This window comes from Callospermophilus lateralis, chromosome 13 (assembly GCF_048772815.1).
Source record: "Callospermophilus lateralis isolate mCalLat2 chromosome 13, mCalLat2.hap1, whole genome shotgun sequence".
Classification (NCBI taxonomy): domain Eukaryota; kingdom Metazoa; phylum Chordata; class Mammalia; order Rodentia; family Sciuridae; genus Callospermophilus; species Callospermophilus lateralis.
The window spans coordinates 84,274,785-84,293,175 of NC_135317.1; the positions used below are offsets into that span (position 1 = coordinate 84,274,785).

The window sequence follows — 18,391 nt, forward strand, 5'->3', positions numbered from 1 at the left end:
GGAATATTTAGAATTCACGAATTGAAAAAGAAAAGGGGGGATCATAATAGAGAAAAAGGAAAATAAATGAATTCTAAAAGTATAAAGATCATTGAGTAGAACAGAAATTTTGCTCATCATAACATCTTATCTGAAGGAATGTCTTTTTTTTGGAGAGAGAGAGAGAGAGAGAGAGAACTTTTTAATATTTGTTTTTTAGTTTTTGGCGGACACAACATCTTTGTTTGTATGTGGTGCTGAGGATCGAACCCAGCCGCACACATGCCAGGTGAGTGAAGGAATGTTTCATTCCCCTGAAGGAATGTTTTTAAAGAATTATAAAAGCATGGGGCTGGGGATGTGGCTCAAGCGGTAGCCTGCTCGCCTGGCATGCGTGCGGCCTGGGTTGGATCCTCAGCACCACATACAAAGATGTGTCCGCTGAAAACTAAAAATAAATATTAAAAAAAAAATTGTCTCTCTCTCAATCTCTCTAAAAAAAAAAGAATTATAAAAGCAAATCTTCCTTAGTTATTCCACACATAAAAGGGTTTTACTATTTTTAATTATTAGTTACTGTTGATTTCTTTAATTCTCCTCATATCCTCATTTACATGGTTTATAATGCTCTGCTTATTTAATTAGCAATGTTGTGAAATTCCTTTGACCTATTACTCAAGTGTATAGTACTAGGTGCTTATGAATGTCGACTTTCTGGGCCCACTGCTGACCTACTGAATTGGATCTTGCATTTAGACAATCCCTAACTTATTTGTCTGTTTTAAAGTTTGAGAAGTTCCTTGGACTTTATCACAGTGGAGCTCATTTCTATTTTTTTCCCCTTATGAAATAGGTAAAACTGATTCTTAACAGTTTTAAAAGATAGCTGTGTTATTTTGGTTTGAGTTTATTGTATTGTTTTTGTTTGAAGAAAAGGTCAAACAGGATATTGATGAAATGGATTAATTCTGTACATAATATTTAAAAATAAAATTAAATTTTCTAACTTTTGAATTCAGAGTTGATAAAAACAAAGAAACTTAGGTGAAATTGAAGGTATTGATGAAATTGAAGTAAACGTTTCTTTACAAGAAGAGCTATTAGATTTTTCAAGTCTTCTAAAATGTAATAACATTCTGAGATGGATGTGTTTCAAGTTCAGACATCTCTTGCCTATCCAATGAAGGATGAGGAAATATCCACACTGCCTCACACTCCCACCTCCTGGTTTTGTTTCTTCAAAACAGTTTTTTATAGTGCTAGTTTTCTAATGTTCACATTCCATTATATGATCATAATTTCAATCATTGTGAAGCTTATTTGTATATCTAGATGTATGATTTTCACATTTGTTGTACTTAATCATAGTATGTCCCATCCTGAGATTTAATTTGGAGTCATTTCTTCAATGCAAATATTTCACTAAATATTTTTATTCTCTTCCCAAGCATAGTATAGTGAGTATTGTTTCCTCTAACACGAATGCTAGAGAAGGTAGGCTGCCTTTATACTGGAAAACCAGTGGTGTAGGTATGCAATTCTTTGGTTGCTCTTTGTTTAACAATGTTATATATAAGACTGCATTTTAAGCATTGATTATTTCCTTCAAGAAATCTCAGATCACTCTGATTTTCACACCCTTTGTTTGCATGATGTGACCAGCATTCCAAGGAACTTGACATTCATGCAAGAAAGCAGCTTTCTAAGATAATACTACTTTTTCCTAATTCTCAGCATGCCTGAGAGAAAGTCCCTGTCTTTCAAGTAACACTTATCTCGACCATCTGGCTGGGGCCCACTCATTGTTCCTTTGAGAGGGTTAGATTCTTGGGATATAAAGGAGCATTTGGGGGACATCATGTTTTACTGTTCTTTACTCCAAGACCAACACAAAGGGATTTCTGCATCCATGGGTTTGGATATCTGCTGGACAGCCCTGGAACCAATCTCCTGCTAATTTTGAGGGACAATCCTATGACTGTTGAGTACTTGAAATGTGAATAGTCCGAGTTAAAAGGTGCTGTCAGTGTAAATACAGACAGGATTTTAAAGGGGGTAAGAAGAATGCAACATATTTTAAGGTATTGACCAAATAGAGCATATTATTAAAATGAACTTCAATGCTTCTTTTTTACTTTTAGTAATGTGAGAATTTTAGGAATTTTACAATTACATATGATTTTCATTACGCATCTATTAGAGTTGTTCAGAACTACTAGTATATTAATTATGGTGGAAAAAGAAATGCTTGGATTGTCCAAAAAAATCATCTTAAAATTTTAGGTAATAAAAATAAGTGCTGGATTTAAAAATGTGTTATTGTTGATTGCTAATTCCATGGTCTCAGCTTGAGTTTTTCTTCATTTCAGAGAAACGCTGTGATTTTCCCATGGTAGAAAATGGAAGGCTTGCCCAACATTACTATACTTTTAAGAGTTTTTACTTCCCAATGAGCATAGACAAAAAGTTGCCATTTTTCTGTTTGGCTGGCTACACAGCTGAAAGTGGGAAACAAGAAGAGCAAAGCAGATGTTCAGCAGAGGGCTGGTCTCCAGAACCAAGGTGCTTCAGTAAGTGAGCACGTTGTGTTAACACAACGAGGGATGGCTATGGTGCTCCAAGAAACTAGTTTATTGAAAAAGCTAATTTATTCCTATGAAATATGGACAGTGATTAAACTTTCTGGTATATAAGAACAGAATTATAGCAAACTATCTTTTTACAAAATGCTGTATCTGAAATTATATAAATAATGCTTTCATTTTAAAATGTTATTTTCTATATACTTTTTAAATCATATACTGTGAAGGGAACAAGAGTAATGAATGAAATTTTTATATGGAACATTTTGCATAATAGGCCAGGAAACATACTTATGAAACATTCTCAGCAAGGACAAGGTTGTTATTCCAGGGCCTATCATTTGCAAACTCCTAATTACTTTGAGTGCCATCTTCTAATACCGATTAAAAATTCTGAGTTCAAATTTGTGAGCTGGTATTATGATGGGTTCATCTCATTATTTAATGTCAGGTTATGCTACAAACTATTGGTGAGCTTCCAGTGGTTCAGGTGAACTCTCCTAAGCTAAGAATTCTCTAAGCTCTGTAAAAAGCTTTGGTTGAGTCTATTTCATTTAGAAGAGGAGGTTGGGTATGGTAGTAACTGTGGTTGATATACCACATCTATTTGGGATAATTACCCATTCTGTGACTTCAGGACAGCTCATACTTTAGGCATTGCACTTTTAGTATTAACATAGAACATATATTAAATCTAGTAAATAAATCCTATTTATAACTAAAGCATAGAAATAAATTATAAGCCCTAAATTTATTAACTCTTTTATCTTGGAAAATAGAATATTGAAAAATACGCCAGAAGAAATTAGCATACTAGTTTAATGGCTTAGATACAAATCTCTGCAGTCAAATTGACTGTATGTGAATTCAGCTCTGCTACTGGGAAGTGGTTTGAACATTAGTTTCTTATCTGTACAATGGAGTTGGTATTGCTTCAATGAGATAAGCTTTACATAATGTTGGACATACTGCAAGTATTTAAACTTAACTGCAAGTATTACAAATATTTAAACTTACATGAACCTTGGACAACTTTATTAACCCTTCTGAATTGGTTTGTTATGAAGGTCTAACAGTATGGCTTATAAAAATGACAAACTTCCACAGCATGCTAAAGTAATTTATTATAAGTTCTTGTTGCAAATATTTATCAAAAAATAACTTTGTTGTGTGATTTATTCACAGTTTAAATGATTAAATACTGAATCCTGTTCAGCTAGATGATCCCAAAATATTTGTCAACAGAATTAAAGAATAGTTTTCATATTAATGTAAGATGTTTTTAGAATTATTTAAGGATCCATTAAATAGATATATGTTTTTGTAACATGTTAAAAAACTATTTAGCTGGAGATGTAGCTCAATGGTAGAGTGACTGCTTAGTATGTGTGAGCTTATAGTCTAAAAATAGGTAAGGTAAGATTAGGAATGAGTATAAGGACTAAATTTAGTAAATACAGAGACAGTGTCAAACTGAATCCATTTTCAAAGAAATTTTATGCATGACCTGTAAGATATTTCCAAAATTAAATCAAGGAATTGTGTAGAGAAAAATTATTTCTCTCTCCTCCTTCAAACACCAATTAAGAGTGATATGAAATGTTAGTTTTCATTTTGCAATTTAATAAAGGGCAAACATCATTTCATCACTAAGTTAAACAAAGAAATCTGCCCCCCACAGGAAAATCCACTAAGCCTGAGCTAACAAATGGTTATGTCTCTGATGTAAAATTCTTGTATAACATTAAAGAGAATATGCATTATGGTTGTGCTTCTGGATATAAAACCACTGGAGGGAAGCACGAAGAAGTGGTGCAGTGTCTTTGAGATGGATGATCTTCTCAGCCAACCTGTAGGAAGGTGCATGGTAGGTATCTAAGAATCTTAAGACTGAGGATAAGAGCTTGCAAAGCCAGTGTTCCCTTCTATGGGCAGGCATTATATATATACATATACATATTTTTAGTTGTAGTTGGACACAATACCTTTATTTTATTCATTTATTTTTATGTGGTGCTGAGGATTGAACCCAGCACCTCTCTCATGCTAGGCAAGCGCTCTACTGCTGAGCCACAACCTCAGACCCTGGGCTGGCATTTTTTATTGAATATAATTTTTCATCATGTCTGCAAATGTGAGATGTTTAATATTCTATTGTTTTTCTCTAATGCTAGGTATTTTCTTAATGGGTTCTCAACTCTTACAACACACCTACTCCAGCAGTTCCTATTTTGGACTAATAAGAGGAATTGGAATGAAATTAAATGAAAGAATTTCAATAAAATATTTTGCTCACAATATATATGCTGCTATTTTATTTATTATAGAATAATTGAAAATCATGCACATTATTATATTTTGTTAACCAATATCAGATATAATTAAAATCACTTGAATGTAGATACTTTGTTAATATGTTGAAAGTTATTTAAATTGTCCACCTCCTCAGGTGATTCCAATTTAAAAATTGTTACTTCTTGAGATTTCATTTCAATTTTGGCCTTTGATCAAGAACAATGGACCAGGCTTTTGATAATAAAAGACCGGTAGAGTTAGCCAACAGGTACGTGAAAAAACAGAACACAGGAGCAAAGGCAAACTTTATTTTTCAGTTTTGCCAAAGGTTAATTGTGCCATGCATTCTTGGAATTTGGTGAAAATATATTTTGAGATTTATTTAAACTCTTTTAAGTTATTGGTAAGGTTCATAAAATAAATAACTTTAAATTTTCTAGAAACATGTTTGGCCCCTGAATTACATAATGGAAATTATTCCACAACACAGAAATCATTCAAAGTGAAGGATAAAGTTCGATACAAATATGCTGCTGGCTACTACACAGCTGGAGGAAAGCACACAGAGGAGGAGGAATGCCACACGTATGGATGGTTTCTCATACCAAAGTGCACAAGTAGGTTCTCACGTTCAACACAACTTACTTTCACTCTGAAAAAGTACCTCTCACACTGAACTATTTATGTTGTTATGATAATTATGACCCATTATCATATTTTTTTTTGTTTTTAGTTTTAATTACATTCATAAGAAAATTTGATCATTTAAAGTTTTCAAGTGGGAAAATTCATTTTTGCTTATGGAATTTAAATAACTCTAAAGATATATTATATATCATAATTTATTTCATATATATATGAAATAAATTCAAAAGCTTTTACTAGCTAAAACAGCATAAGAGAAAATTACTAGTTTCTATTGAGATATGGGTTGTAAATAGTATATAAGTTTTAGGAAAAATAAACACTTTGTGTTTTTATTCATTCTTTCAATTTTAGAATTGCAGTGCTCTTCTTTAAGATTAATAGAGAATGGCTATTTTCATCCTATAAAGCAAACCTATGAAGCAGGAGATGTGGTTCAGTTTTTCTGTCATGAAAAAATTATTATCTAAGTGGACCTGACATAATTCAGTGCTATAACTTTGGTTGGTACCCAGAATCTCCTGTATGTGAAGGTAAATTTTTAAATTTTATACCTGGGGAAGTAGCATATCTTAACCTCATATTTTAATAAGTTTTAATCTCTATGAGCTCTGAAAAAATATTTGTGGTGATATCTAATTCTAGTCTCTAGTGCTATTTTTTTTTAAGTGAGAGAGAGAGAGAGAGAGAGAATTTTTTAATATTTTTTTTTTCAGTTTTCGGTGGACACAACATCTTTATTTTATTTTTATGTGGTGCTGAGGATCGAACCCAGCACCCCGTGCATGCCAGGTGAGTGCGTTACCACTTGAGCTACATCTCCAGCCCTCTCTAGTGCTATTTTAAAAATAAATAATGTCATTTAAACCAATGCTCTTTTCAGCAATCTTTATTCCATTTGAAGAAACTTTAAGCTTTAAATTAGTTTGTAGAGAGGGAGTATCTTTTAAATATAATATTCAAAAATCTGTATTATCAATGTTAAATCTCTTCTTATAATAAATAACTTAAAAAAATTGGAAAATATTACAGTCAGTTGCCCCAAGCGAGCATCTTTGTGATGGCATTTTCTCCATTGGTTACATATTTACTGATGTGAAAATTCAATCCCCCAAAGTAGTGAGATAGAGAGCAGAAAACTTGGAAGACTATTACCTCAAAGTGAAAATGGAAAATGAGGTCATCTAGTTAGAGCTACTTCAAAAGTGTAATGTCTGAAGTTACATTTCTATCACTGAATTTGTTCAGGCAGGTGGTATGTTTATCTGTCAGAAAACACCAACTTAATAATTACTTAACCATAACTACAATGTCATTTGAAGAAGGTCTTAATCCGGCAAAGGAAATATTGCTATAAAATCAGGTACAAAATATTTAAATAATCATTAGATTATTATATAGGTATGGTGGGAAATGGTATTTGTTGAGGCAACGGGTCATATTTCACAGAAGTGATGGATAATATTTGGACTGGGTTTTAAGAGATAAATAAGAGCTTGAGAACTGGGAGGAGGCACAGGTTTGGTAGCAACCGTTTTCTCTGTAGTATAGGAAATAATTCATCATCCACAGGCAGGTGAAAGACATGAAGGTAGAATTTGGAAGAGAGCAGTAAACTTTGAAACAGGAGCTGGGAGAATGAACCAAGTTTCTGACCAGGGCTATGCAATGGGATTGCCTGGAACTATCAGAGTTTCCTAATTGCACCCAGTGAAAACTTGGACAGTTTTGTCATTTTCTAGTTGTACGAAATAGCATTGGGACAACAGTGGAGAGGAAGATTGTTAGCAAACTGCCTGAAGCATGTTATTTCAAACATAAGTGGCACAAATATTTAATGTCTATTCCTCACCCTTCCCTTCTCCGAACTGGTATGCCAACAAGCCTGCTATTTGATAATAAATACTCAGAAGATGTAGTATAGTTGGCTTAATAATGCTTCCCCACTCCCCCCAAAGATACCCACATCCTAATCCCTGAAACCAGTAATGTTACCTTATATGGCAAAAGGAACTTTGCAGATGTGATTAAGGATTTTGAGGTTATCTGGGATTATTCATTTGGACCCTAGATGTGATCACAAGTGTCCTTTTTAAGAAACCGAAAGGAGATCTGACTGCAGGAGAGGAAGTAGGCGATTTGAAATGCATAAACAGGCTGGAGTGAACCTGAACCCAGGAATACAGGCAGCCTCCAGAGGGCAGAAAAGTCAAAGTATTGGATCTGCCTTGAAAACTTACCAGAGGAACACAGTCCTCCTGAAACCTCAATTTTAGCTTAGTGAAACTGACTTTGGATTTCTGACCTCCAGAAGTGTTAGAGAATAAAGTTGTGCTGTTTTAATCCACAAAATTATGGCAATTTGTTACTGTACCAATAGTATACCATTAATAAAGTATTTCATAGTTAGGAACAGATTTAATGTGCCACCTACTTCATAAGCTTTAGTGTCTTTATCTGTAATGTGAGAGAAATAATAGTCCCTACTTAAGAAAATTATTTAGGACCTAAGGAGATAATGAATTTAAAAGGCTTGGTGTTTTATTACTTTACTGGTACATAACAATGTAACCATGAATTCAGCCACTTCAGATTGAATCCATGCATTAGTCCCAGTTTCTGTAGCTCAGGAGTCTGGGTTTGGGTAAACTCACTCCTCTGCATCAGTGTCTAACAAAGCCGCAGTGAAGGTGTTGACTGGGCCTGGAGGCTCTCCCAAGGCTTGCCTAGGCAATGATCTTCCAAATTTATTGAGCATGTTGGAAGCATTCAGCACTTTGCAGGCTGCTGAACTTGAGAGTCTCAGTCTCTTGTTGGCTATTAGCTGGAGGCAGCCTTCTGCCCCTTGCCTTGTAGCCTTGTCCATTTGGAGCTCACAACATGGCATCTGTGTTTTCAAAACCAGCAGGGAGAATCTTCCATGAAGAATGGTGTCATAAAATTATGTTGCATAATCACATATTTATAATCACATACTAATCCATCATGTTTGCTGTATTTGATTGACCAGAAACAAGTCAGAGGTCTCACTGGTGGATCAGAATATTACGTAAGGAAGTAAATGTCAAGAGGTGAGGTCCTAGGGGTTCTCCTTGAACCTGTCTGTCATAGTTTCTATGGTGCTTGATACCATAAATGCTCTTATTGAATCTTCATTGTTTCTGTTAATTATATGACTAAATATGCTGATATCTTTCCATAAGGAAGAAGACATCGATGTCCTCCTCCACCTCTGCCCCTAACCTCCAAAACTGAAAAGTATTCAATAGCTTATCGTCACGGAGAAATGGTTTGCATACAATGTGAACTTAATTTTCTGATTCAGGGGTCAAAAGAAATATGCTGTCTAAATGGAAAGTGGACAGAACCTCCAAAATGCATTGGTTAGTAACATTGAGTAAACTCACCCTAAAATGAACTATGCCTGTGTATGGTCTCTTCTCTTCAAATGGTACGTTTCAAAAGAAAAGGAGAAGACCAGAAGAAAAGGAGAAGATGGTCTGTGAGGAACCACCCTTCCTGGGGAATGGCACAGCAAACCTACATTCTAAGATTTATTACAGTGGGGATAAAGTGACATACAGATGTGACAGAGGCTACCATATCCATGCATCAAATGAGATAGCTTGTAATCATGGAAAATGGACAATTACCCCTGAGTGTGTTGGTATGACTGCCATGTTTAACAATAGCTAAGACTATAGTGCAAGATTTTCCATTCTGTTTATTCTACATACTTATAGCTCAAAACCACTGCTTACAAGGGTTAGTAGTACATTGCTACAATACCTCCTTTGCTACTTTTGTGTGTGTGTGTGAGTGTGTGTGTGTGTGTGTGTGTGTATAAGGAGCCATCTTTGGAATTTAAGCCAATGTAAATAATTTAGAAACTAACCAAAAAAAAAAAAGAAAAAAGAAAAAGAAAAAAAGGTTTAAATACATTAGTGCTGGGCACTGTTATCTGATTTTTGTGAGCACCATGACCTATGAGCTTAAATAACTGCAAACAAGTGAGGATGTGCTTCACTGGAGAAGTAAAGGCATGTTGGAGAATGACCGTGAGCGTGATCTACTTCCTTTCTCCACATGTCCTATGAAGTTAGGGTTTAGCATTCTGTTTCTGTCTTTAGGTAAGTCCTACTAATATTACTTTTGCATCTGGCCATTCTGAAGCTTATACCTTCTGAGACAGGTCGCTATTCTTTGGTGTTGCTGAAGAGTACTCCCAGGCTACAGAATTATTCCTAGATGCTACCCTTTTTGTCTTCTTTTTCATTCTTGACCAGATATTGAGGAAAGCTCAAAATGTGTTTATCTAGGATATTTACAACAACTGTAAGTGATGCTAAATAAGTTTGCAGGGTAAGAGAAAGATTCTAAAGAAAGAAAAATAGATATTTCATCCCTGGGTTAATTGAGAACTGAGGTGAACACAACAAGAAGCAAGAAGATAGAGGTGCACTGATGCCAAAGATTGGTTTTAGAATTAACTTTATCTTTAGGTTGAAGAACATCATTTACCTCTCTATACATCTCAAGATTATCTTTATCACAATTCCTTCACAATTAAAAGAAAAGTATGCATACTTTTTCTTGCTGTTTGTTTTTACTTAGGAAATTATAAAAATACCTGAGCTTAACAACATTTCTTTCATTTCTGATGAATTCAGAAATCAGTTGTCCTAAGTATACAGTACTATTGAGATACCATATTTGGGGTAACATTATTATAATATTATATTGTTATGAGTTCATATTAATTGAAATACCTTTTTCTCTTAGAAAATAACAAGAATTGTAGGCCTCCACCTAATATAACAAATGGGGCTGTGGTTGGTGTGTTATTGACAAGCTACACAACAGGATCCTCAGTCGAGTATAGATGCAATGAATATTACTTATTGAGGGGATCAAAAATATCTCATTGTGAACAAGGAAGATGGTTATCCCCACTTGTTTGCTTGGGTAAGAAAGAGAAAACACCGAATTTATTTTACTATTATATTTGCTATTTTTATTTGATTTTCTTTAAATATTGTATAGCATGGAAATTGTATAAATTCTTTTTTTCTGACATGTTATCCCCTTCATTTTAGAAACTCTCTAAACAAGTAGAAAATCTCTAACACTGTAGTTGCATTAACGTATTACAACATTACTTTTTCAAATGTGCAATGCACGCTAAACTTCTTGTAAGTTAAAATATTCATTTAAATAAGTATTAGAATTTTAAACTGTAAAAGCAAAATCAATGTTATTTGCCAAAAAACATTAATAAGCAAATTAAACCAAATAGAAGAAAACCAAAATTATCAGTAACTTGTTTGAAACAACTGCTATTAGTGATTTAGATAATGAAAGATCTTCTAAGCTTTCTTCTATATACATCTAAACACACATATACAACATAAAGATGCTGCTCTACTGTGCAGACATTATATATCTTGTTTTTTCACTAAAAATTTTGTAAACATAGTTAATCTTACTTCTACATATGTATTTGAATGGCTAAATTCTATCCCACAGTGCAGGTACATAAAAATTAATTTAATTGATAACTTTATTGCTGGATGTTTAGCATTCAACATATTTACATTCCAAACAGTACATTTTTGTAACTGAATATTTGTACATTTTTAAAATCTTTATTTTTCATTTAAAAAGTTAATTAAATGTATTTTGCCCATTTTTAGTTTTTTCTTATTTTTCATATTTTCCAATCTGGAATTTCTACATAAAAAGACCTGGAAATTAATTTTTTCTTAATTGCCAATCTGTCCTTCAGAAAGTTTATTCTGATTTAAACCCCTACCATTAGTGAATTAAAGTAGGAGGTTTTTAATCTTTGTCAACTTTGACTATTTTAATCTTCACATTTTATTTTTAATTTAATAAGCAAAATTATTTTGATTTACTTAAGTATCAGCCAATTTGGATTTTTTTTTCCATTTTCTAAGTGGCCACAGATTTGTTTTTTCCACTAGTGATTGTTCATAGCCTAGCCATTTTTCATACTCATAAGGTATATCTACATAAATTAAATGGAGTATTTGAGAATCATGTATACTGCAACCATTTTATTTTACTTTTATATTTATTTATAGTCTTTGAAAATATAGATGCTTAAGTCTTAAGCTGTTTTAAGCCTTTTGTTCATAGTTCCTGTCTTTCAAGCAAGTCTTAGGATGCTATCCCATCCAAATTCAAATATATCTTCACCTATAATTTTTCTATTACTCTCATAATTTTATGTTGAGATACTGGATATTAAGTTTCTCATTATGTGATTGATATTGCATTGAATAGGAGTACAATCATCTTTGAGGACAGAGACTAGATTGAAATAGAAATGGAAAAGATAATAATGAAACAACCTCATAAGGAGTGACAAGGCTTAAAGAAATCTGTCATTCAGTATCTGGATCAATTGCCTCAAGACATTTGGGCATGATGTTGATGAATTGAGGCAAATAGTGATGATCAGTCACTGTCCTCAGGGCAAGAGGAGAGCTTGAATGTCTTGTTTATCCACTGGGATTGAGCATGTTATCTCTATAAATTCACGCAACAGTGTGAAGAGGAACAGATTTTTCTGTCTGAAATATTATTTCAGATGGGAATTTCTGTAACCTCTCCCTACTTGTCTTCCTGCTCTCCTCCACTCTAGCGGTTCTGGATTCCTTCCTCTTCCTCAGGCTGGGCATGCTCTCACCTCAGGGTTGTTCCTCTGTCAGGTACACTGTTTCATCAGATAATAACACTCATCAACCTTCACATTTTTCTGCAGACACTTACTTAGCCTACCCAGCCATCTGACTTGGAGTGTAGCCTCCTTCCCCCCAGCACTTTTGATAGCTCCTTCCCTTCACCCTTTTTCCACCTAATTTCATATGCTGTAGTTTCAGGATAGTTACAAATTACAAAATTCATATATTTAGTATGTCTATTAATTATTGTGGGGGTTTTGTTTAGCAGGTAAGCTCCACAAGGTCAGAGTTCTTTGTTTTGTTCATTGATATGTAACAAGTGGCAGGTTTTGTATAAATATTTACACATTAAGTACATTTTCTTTTTAAGATTATTATTTTATAAAAAAAGAAATAATGATTAACCTGTTTGATTACCTTAAGCAATATTTTTAATGTTTCAAATTGAGTGATTTTGATTTATGGTGTGTAAATCTATAAATTCATTTGATAGTAATAAAAGTGTATGTTTTGTTATCTGTGTGTGAAGAGCTTTAATAATGATAAATATAAAATATAAACTATTGCTTTTGATGCCTGTCATGATTTTCTAGTTGATAGATGAGTAAAGAATTTAAAAGAGCGCTTTGTTTTTCAGAGCCATGCACCGTGAATGTGGATAACATGAACAGAAATAACATAGAAATGAAGTGGGCCAATGAAGGAAAAATCTTGCATGGAGATTTAAAAGATTTTTTATGCAAACAAGGATATGATTTGCCTCCATCAACCCTGTCTGGGTTGTCTGTGCAATGCAATCGAGGAGAAGTGAAATATCCTTTATGTGTTAGAAAAGGTAAAAATAATAGTACTTTTAACAATTTCTTACCTAACTAATGGATATCAACTACCTTGGTTGAAAGCTTAAAGTTATGAGCATAAGCAATTGGGCACCACATCTTCTAATGTCTAAGTTCAGAGTGTTCCAACTTCTAGTTTTCAATCAGTGCATATACTTAAAGAAAGCCTATACTAACAATTTCATTCCAATAGGTCATTTTTATGAAGGGTAAAAAATAAAAGATTTAATAAACATTACCATAGTATCAGTGGATTTATATGTCAGCACACAAGAACACTAAAATATATTTACTAGGGTTTTGCTCAGAAAACTACTTGATGCAGAGAGTGAGAAATTTTGTGTACTCCCTGTAATAGGGACAATTACTTTTAAAAAGAAAAAAAAGGAAGATAAAACATATGGAAGGCAAGTCTTTAAGAGAGATCTTGTATGCCTTCCCTTTCAGCTAGTTTGAAAGGGAAAAACAAAATACTGTCATTGTTGTAAATATGTATTCAAAGTTTATAACATGAAATTCTAACTATAATAGTCAATTTTGAAGTATGAAAATGTTGCCAGATATTTTCAATACTTAAAAAATATTTCAGAACTGCATTAAAAATTCCTTGAAGGCAATAAGATATCTCATTTCCTTTCTGTAGCAATTATCAAAACTCTGGATACTTGTAGCAATGTATTATCTATCTATCTATCTCTCTAATTTTTTGCAGAATCTAAAGGAATGTGTTCATCTCCTCCACTTATTAAAAATGGAATCCTTATTAGTTCAGCAGGAGGCATCTATGAGAATGGTTCTTCAATAGAATACAGATGTTTGATCACCATTTCCTGCAAGGACTTAGGGAGGCCTATTGTGTAGAGGGAGTATGGACTATGCCGCCATTGTGCTTAGGTATGTAGTACTACATATGCCTCTAGCTTATAAAGTAAAATGATGCATGTTTAGCTTTCAGTCATTTTATGCTGATATGAAACTAATACTTAATATGCTGCATTTGTGTTTTTTATTAGTATTTAATCACTGGTTTCTATTCTTTCCCATAGATTTCAAATAACTGTTGTTCAGTTTGCTATAATAAACACCTAGTGCAAACCATGCATCAGGTAGTAGTGAATCCCAATAGAAATTATAACATTTACCAAGAATCTTAGAAGGCATAAAATAGCCATGCTAAGCAGGTACTCTACCACTAAGATACATCTCTAGCTGTTTTTTTTTTTTAATTTATTTTGAGACAGGGTCTCACTAAATTGCCCAGGCTGACCAAGAACTTGAAATCCTCCAGCCTCAGGCTCTCAAAAAGCAAGGATTACAGGCATGAACCATCGAACCATCGTGCCCAGCCAATTCTGGCATTTATTTATTTTTCTTATTTCACTGGCTTCGACTTTAGTACAATGTTGAATGGAGAGGTAATGAATAGTTTTATTTCCCAATCTCATAAGTAAACCTTTAAATGTGGAATTGTAAATAATTTCAAATAGTAGGCTTAAGATATATATACATTCTAATTTGCTAAGAGTATTTCTAATAATCTTCAATGGGTGGTTAATTTTAGCAGTAGCTATTTGAATAATCACAGGATTATTTCTTTTTTCTGTATATTTCATGAATCATATTACTTCTTTTTGAATGCTAACACATGATTGTGTTCTCATAAGAAATTCCAAATAGTTGTGATGAATTATGCTTCTTAAAGGTTGTTGGGTTTTATTTGGTAATATTTTACTTAGGTATTTTGTGTCTATTTTCATATTTTTTTTCAGTTTTGGTATCAAGTTTCTGTTGACCTCATACAATGAATTGGGAAGTGTTCTTTTTCAATTCTCTGAAAATTCTTTAATAATTGTAAGAACTTACCAAAGGAGTTATGTAACACTTGAGTTTCCTTTGTAGAAAGATTTTAATCATAACTTCAATTAGTTCAATAGGTATTAAATCATTATCTCTCCCATCCATTTTGGTAGAAAGTGGTGTCTTGGAATTTGTCCACTACATCTAAATTGTCAAATTAGTTGACATAAAGTGACTTGCGTCATCATTTTATCCTCATTTTCAGTTTTTAGGATGCGTCTATTATTATTGCTGCTATTAATATATCTTTCTTGACATGTGTGGCTGAAAGTTTTATTTGTATGTAATTAATAAAATTAGCCTGTCAACTTTAATAGTCTTTAAAAAAAGTCAATATTTTTATTTACTGGTCATTTCCTCAAATTCTTCTTGATATTTAACTATATTTATGCTCTTATCTTCATTATTCCCTCTTTTATACTTTCTTGGGATTCTTTAATTACTCTTTTTCTGGCTTATTTAGATGTATACTTTTTCATATTTGAATTTAAGGATACAAATATCACTCTGAGTACAACTTCATCTTACACAGTTTGATATTTTGGATTTTTGCTATTATCTAGTTCAAATGATTTCATAATATCCACTTTGCTATCTTCTGTGCACTCTGAATCATTGAGAAGTTTCTAAGTTCTGAATGTTTGGGAGATTTTCTAGTTTTCTTTCAGCTTTTGACTTCTAATTTAGTTCTACTGTGATATGCTTTGAATTTTATCTTTCCTTTAAAATTCACTTATACTTGTTTTATAAGAAACACATATTCACTCTAGTTAATTGTTCCTTTCTCTCTAAAAAAAAATTAAATTTGTCATTGTTGGGTTGTTGATGTATGTCAGTTGGATTGAATTTCATTTTTATTTTATTAAGTTCATCCATTTCTGTTCAATTGTCTTTTTATCAGTTACCAAGAGAAGCATGTTGACTCTCTCTGTGCACTTTGTAGGATTTCTCATTGCTGTTCTGTCATTTTTGCTTTTGTATCTTTACACTATCATCTTAGGTGTGCCCAATCTGCATTAGACTTGTCTATTAAGCTCTTAATTTCAATCATTATCTTCATTTATAGAGTGTCTACTTCATACTTTCTTTTGGTAAATTCATCTTGTCTAATGAAAGATTCCATCTTGACATCATTTTTTTGACCATTTTAATTATACTTATCTTGAAGGCCCAATCTGAAAATTCCAATATCTGAATCATTTTATAGGAAAGTTTCTATATTATAGACCAATTCCTTACTATTTCTATTAGTAATTAATTGAAAATTGAATATTATGGAAAATTTTAGGAGCACAAACTATGTCATCCAACCCACAGAATTCTCATTCTATTCACTGGCTGAAGCGTATGGTAGGGGCAGTCGGTCTCAAACCAACTGGAAATGGAGCTTTCAGTGTTTGCTTTCAGATATTTGGTTGCCCTTAATCACAATATGTAACCTCCAAGGCTCTTTACTGAGCATTTGGGGATATATCTCCTTATACACTGATGATGATATAAGTGGGAGACTGTAGATTGCCGAGTGTAGCTTTTAAGTCAACTTTCTAAGCTCCTTAATTCTCTCTTTCTGTACCAATCAAGAATCTGCAACTGCCTCAAAGGAAAACCCAATACAGAGCACCAGGCTCATTTTTATACTCCTCCCCATTCCTCTCACTTCTTGGTTCCTCAAGCCTTGGTTGCTATAGCAGCCTCCAAACTCCAATTTTTCTATACTCAACCCTATGAGATTTACAAAAAGCTCTACTGGCTCTATGCCTGTTAAGGTCCATTCTGTACTTGGTCTTTTAGCTGAGCTGACAATTAACAAACAGCCTAAGAGGAAAATGATACATAAAATGTTGAACTCATCTAAATTAACTTTTCCAGGACTTCAGCTCATTGACTTCCTTGAAGGTTCTCTGCTGCCTTGAAATATGTGCTTTTTGTCTGTTTTCCAGATTTTCTGATCCTTGGTAGAAGTGCTGGTCTGATATTAGCTACCCATCATAGCAGGAGGTCTATAAGTCAATTTTTAATTTATTTTAATTAAAATCTCATTTTTTTGGTAAAACAATGACATCCTAAATTATATAGCTCCACTTCACCTCATTTTCAAAACTATTTTATAGTGATTCTAAAGTCATTTAAAATAATTCTTCCATTTTTATTATCTGTAGCACTCCTAGCCAAATGAATAAGCATTCAACAAATACTTGAAAAATATCTGAATAAATGTTTGTTAATGTATTAGAGGCATATTAATATACTGTATTGGCAACCCTGAATCTTTTTTTTTAACTTATCTTAGAAGTCATTCTTTAATGTTACATAATCCTGGAGGCAAACAATGATATAATAAAACCAATTTTCTGAAATATTTTATTATTTGAAACTTAAAATGTCAATATTTTTATGATGAAAAAAATCATCATAAAATAATTTTGTTGGAGAGCCTAATGCTTTTAATTTTTGTTGTTTTATTTTAATTCATGTGGAAATGAGCAAGGTAACAAATTTAAAACACTCAAATCTTCCTCTTCCTTAACTGGAAATTTAAAAGAGAAAACTCTTAACTGCTTTGGATGGTATCAGGCCAAAAACTTGTTTGGTCATTGCGAAGAATCATGCTTGTTTCTACATTTCCACCAAGTTATTCATTAATCAATGGTTTATCACATGAATATTTTATGTGAATTTTCTGAAGAAGAAAAAGGAAAAAGATAATTTTAGTGAATACTATTGACTGTCAATACTTCTGAAAAAATAATTTATTGCTATCTTTGAATATCCTAATGGCATAAAACTAAGTGACTGGCAGGGTATACTTTCTCTGAATATAGGACCACAGAGGTAAATGTGTCCTGGGGATCTGAATGTATTTTCTGACTTGAATATTGATTCTAACTAATTTATTTGCCATTCTGTGCAATTGTTAGGTCATCATGAGCAGGCAACATAATTATTTCTGGTAGTACCAAGATATATGAAGATAGTTTTCTTCTTCTTTTTCTTTTTCTTTCTTTTCCTCCAGAAACTTGCACATTATCTTTTTTTTATGGAAAGGAATAATTTACTCTTGAAATGGGATTTTGATAATACACCACACATTTTCCAGGGAGAGTATATTGAATTTCTTTGCAGGAAGGACACTTACTTAGCTGAAGCATCATCTGTTATGGTCTCTGAACTTAGAGTGCAGTGTGACAGAGGGCAGTTGAAGTATCCAAGGTATATTCCAAGAGACAGATAAAAAGAGACTTGCACCCATGGCTACTTGTTTCTTTCTATCAGATTGTTATTCAAGAGATTCATCATGTTATAATTTCAGGAATATGTTCTACAAAATGTCTACTTTATAGCAATTGGAAGGGAAACAGAATTGTATTTTCCTCATTTTTTTTTTTTTACCTAAGAAAATTCCTGAAAGTATTATTTAATTCAGCAAGCTCTCTGAGTTGTATGAACCCCCAGTGCTATTTGCTATTTGTGGCACTTTGATAATAGG

The 18,391-nt window shown here is 33.0% G+C and overlaps 1 pseudogene; it reads left to right on the forward strand.

Annotated features, from left to right (window-relative positions):
* Window positions 1-261: 261 nt before the first annotated feature.
* LOC143637809 (coagulation factor XIII B chain-like) lies at window positions 262-18,136 on the forward strand (annotated as a pseudogene).
* The last annotated feature ends 255 nt before the right edge of the window (window positions 18,137-18,391 follow it).